The following is a 4,487-nucleotide window of genomic DNA, read 5'->3' on the forward strand; positions in this document are numbered from 1 at the left end:
CGCTCTCTCTCCATCCCACCAGAACAAACGGGGAAAAAATTTCAAAGTGTGGGAGAACCGGGGACCCGACCGGTGGCACTCTGCCTCTCGCTGCCGCCCTCCTGGAAGCGTCCTCGGCCACTCGGTGTCCGGCAGATTTCAGAGCTCCGGAATGGTGAAAAAGAACCGGTGAGAGGGCGACTCCGGATTCTCTCTGCCGGGCGAGGACCACCGCAGGCGGCATGGGAAGTCTGACAGGAGACGGCGCTGCGGGCAGGATTTCGAAGTGCATGGGCTTTTGGCCTCGGCGAAAGTCGAAAAAATTTTGCGGTCCGAGCTGCCCTGCTCCTGCCGGGGAAGGCTCACCGCCGGCGGCTGCCGACCCCTGGCTTGCCCGCCGGATGTCCTTCGAAGGCTGCTGAAAAAGAACTGCCAGGCGGGCACCTCTCGGAAGAACCGCAGACAAAAACATAAAAATTTTGGGCGATCCGACCCTCAGTGCACCTTCGGCGGCAGAGAAAAGCATCAAAAATACCGGTCAAAGAAGCGAGGTTTTGGTCGACTCTGCCAGGTTTTTGCACAAAGTGTTGGCATCGTGCGGCGTCGCGCTTTGCTGTACCGTATCCCCAATGGAGCGGCGCCCGGCGGGGTAGGCTAGCCATGTGAGGTCGAGGGCGGGAGAACGGGACGTAAGCCAGGCCGTTCTCCACAAGAAATTCCGGACGCGGAGACCCCTTCTCCGCCCTACGGTCCCCAATGGGGTGGCGCCCGGCGGGTGAGGCTAGCCATGGGAGGACGGGACGCAAGCCAGGCCGTTCTCCACAAGAAATTCCGGACGCGGAGACCCCTTCTCCGCCCTACGGTCCCCAATGGGGTGGCGCCCGGCGGGTGAGGCTAGCCATGTGAGGTCGAGGGCGGGAGGACGGGACGTAAGCCAGGCCGTTCTCCACAAGTAAAATTCCGGACGCGGAGACCCCTTCTCCGCCCTACGGTCCCCAATGGGGTGGCTCCCGGCGGGTGAGGCTAGCCATGTGAGGTCGAGGGCGGGAGGACGGGACGTAAGCCAGGCCGTTCTCCACAAGTAAAATTCCGGACGCGGAGACCCCTTCTCCGCCCTACGGTCCCCAATGGGGTGGCTCCCGGCGGGTGAGGCTAGCCATGTGAGGTCGAGGGCGGGAGGACGGGACGTAAGCCAGGCCGTTCTCCACAAGTAAAATTCCGGACGCGGAGACCCCTTCTCCGCCCTACGGTCCCCAATGGGGTGGCTCCCGGCGGGTGAGGCTAGCCATGTGAGGTCGAGGGCGGGAGGACGGGACGTAAGCCAGGCCGTTCTCCACAAACTCCCAGCGGTAGAGTCTCGGCTCTCCGCTCTTTTGATCGATCTGACACAGCGCGATCCGGCGGGGCAAGGCACTTTGCTCGGTCAGGGGTATTGGCCCCGGCCGGTTTATGGTAAAGCGTTCCTTAGCCTCAGTCTTGGTCGCGCATCAATCCCCCGCTCCCCGTGAGCGGCTGTCGTCCTCTGCCTAAGGTTGTGTAGCGCGGTGCCAGTGTGGTCCTCGCACGGCCCCGCTCCTGCCACAAGCGGTAGGACTCTCTGCTTCGGCTGAGGTTTGCTACGAAGCGTATGGAACGGGCGTACTCCACCGTACCGTGGGTGGGGGGCGGCGGCGTTGGCGGCGGCAGCGTCCAGCGAGGAGCTCCGGCTCCCCGCGGTAGCGCCTCGCCTAGTGTCCCTCGGGCAAGTCCAATCGCCCCCCGCCCGGTCGGAGAGCGCAGACACTTCTGTGTCCACGGTTTATTTCCGCAGCACGAAAAGGGACGGCTCCCGCTTGCTCCTCGCGGGGACGAGGCTTAGACCCACCGTGGCGCTTCCGCGGTAGGTAGGGTCGTCTGCCGTAGGAGCGGTAGCGGTCGAGTGGTCCCCAGTGTACCCTGTTAGCGCTGCCCGCCTACGCCTGAAGAGCTGCGGACCGAGAAAAAGGTTCGCTCCGCTGCTGACGGCGAAGCGCGCGGCACGCCGCGGAAGAGGAGAGGGAGCGGTCGCCCCCGGGGCGGCTCCCCTCCGAGTCCGGCAGAAGCAGAGATTGTAGCGGAGGGGGGGGGTTTTCTAAATTCCCCGGGCGTGTTATCCCCAGCGGTAGCCTTCGAACTCTTCAACCGCAAGCACGATCGCACGTTCACAGCACCCGTCACTAGGAGCCGGGCCAGAGGCGGGCGGCAGACGAAACCGACATGAGCGCTTAAGGGTATTGCACCCCCGGCGCCCAGACCCTGGAAATTGAGTCTGCCCCCAAAGCCCACCCGCGTCCTCCTTGGCGCTCCCGGAGTACATGGTCGTAGATGGGCCATCGGTCGCTAATGCCAAACTGCGTCCCAGGGGTGCGTCCCCTCTGACCAACGGCAGACCCATCCCTCTCGCCAATCCGCGGATCCCCGCCAGGTCCCGAACAGGGCTCGTCCTTTAGCGTTTCAAATGCGCCCTCCCCGCCATACGAGGGGTTGAGGACCGTAGCCTTCCCTTACGAGAGGCACCAGGGGTGCGCCTGCTCGAGGGCCCGGCCGTGGGCGTAACGCTTGGGCCGCCCGGGGGAGTCGGTAGACCATGGGAGACCAACACTCGCACCCGAACGTTGCCCGTGCTTTGTGGAAGAGAGCTTCTTTTGCGAGGTTGTCGCTGCGGATGGCGCCCGGACAAACCCTATCCCTAAAACTTCTGGGGAATTGGCGTCTAAGCCACCCTGCTCGGTATCCCTGCACCCACGAAGGGGGCCGTGGAAGGCTTGGGGTCTCGCCGGCGAAACCGACCGGATGCCCGGGGTACTGAACCCCCGGGGTCCCACCCTGGAAATTGAGCCGTCCGACCCCGCCACGTCTTCCTAGTGCTCTCCTTGGCTCCCCCGCCTGTGGGCGTCGTTAGGGGCTGCGGTCATCAGCGCCGGCTAAGCTTCGGCAACACGGCCGACCCACCCCTTCGGCGCCTGGGGGAGCCTGGTCCCAGTCCGGGCCGTTCCGTAGGGGCGGCTATCCCTTACATGAGGGACTCGGTGCGTCCGCTCGGGCTGCGGGGCTCCGGCTCCGACAGCCGGGGAGCTGGTTTTGACCGCGGGCCTCGACGGGAGCCGGCAGGGACCGGACTTAGGCGTCAAGCCGAAAATAACCCCGGCACCCTCGCGTGCTTCCAAAGCGAGGGGACCTTTGGCCGAGCGGGGGCACCGGAAGCCGAACCGACCCCAACCCCTCTTCCTACCCCAGGGCTGGGCTGACCAATCCCCTGATCGGGTCTAAAATGGAAGAAGGGGATTCGAGGGAAGGGGCTGGCGGAAGGCAGTTGCCCGACGGAGTAGGCGAAGGCCAGGCCGTTTCCGAGTCCCGAGCAGAGGAGGGCGAACTCGGCTCTTCATCGACCGACGGCGAGGCGAGGGCGGTGGCTGCCGCGGGGAAGACTCCATTGCTCGTCAGCGCGCTAGGAGCGGGGCCGACTGGCTGCTCGGGGTATGGCATCCCCGGGGGCCCACCCTGGAAATCTTCGCTCCTCAGCCGCTGCAGGTTATAAGGTCCCGCCGCGCGTAAGCGCTCAACTCTCCGACCCACGGATGTCGAGCCCATGGTGAGCCGGCCGTTTCGTACGGGGAAAAGGGGTCCTCTGGCCCCACATCGATCGAGGGGGGTTTAGATCCGCGGAGGCACGCACCGCGAGGCGAATCGCTGCTTTTCCCCAAGAGGTTAACCTTCAAACCACCGAGTAGGTTCGGGGCAGGGCCGACAGTCTGCACTGGGGTATTGCATCCCTGGTGGGGCGACCCTGGAAATCTCTGCCCCTTTCCACTCTTTCGGTTGGGCCTCTCGTCGGGGCGAGCGTAAGTCGGCAAGCAGACGTGGGAAGAGGCTTCTTACCGGTGACACTCCCTTCGTGAGAGAGGCAGGTACTCGCCCCGGACCCCGGTCCAAATCTGCGCGGGCCGGACGGCGTCGGCCCTAGCCGAAGGCCGCTCCCGCGAAGCCAGGGAGCCGAAAATAACCCCGACACCCTCCGCGACCTCGCGTGCTTCCAAAGCGAGGGGAACCTTTGGCCGAGCGGGGGCACCCGAAGCCGAACCGACCCCAACCCCTCTTCCTACCCCAGGGCTGGGCTGACCAATCCCCTGATCGGGTCTAAAATGGAAGAAGGGGATTCGAGGGAAGGGGCTGGCGGAAGGCAGTTGCCCGACGGAGTAGGCGAAGGCCAGGCCGTTTCCAAATCCCGAGCAGAGGAGGGCGAACGACGTTCTTCATCGACTGACGGCGAGGCTAGGGCGAAGGCGGTGGCTGCCGCGGGGAAGACTCCATTGCTTGCCAGCGTGCTAGGAGCGGGGCCGACAGGCTGCTCGGGGTATGGCATCCCCGGGGGCCCACCCTGGAAATCTTCGCTCCTCAGCCGCTGCAGGTTATAAGGTCCCGCCGCGCGTAAGCGCTCAACTCCCCGACCCACGGACGTCGAGCCCATGGTGAGCTGACAGTTTCGTACG

Source organism: Engystomops pustulosus, unplaced genomic scaffold (genome assembly GCF_040894005.1).
Source record: "Engystomops pustulosus unplaced genomic scaffold, aEngPut4.maternal MAT_SCAFFOLD_194, whole genome shotgun sequence".
In the NCBI taxonomy this organism is placed as follows: domain Eukaryota; kingdom Metazoa; phylum Chordata; class Amphibia; order Anura; family Leptodactylidae; genus Engystomops; species Engystomops pustulosus.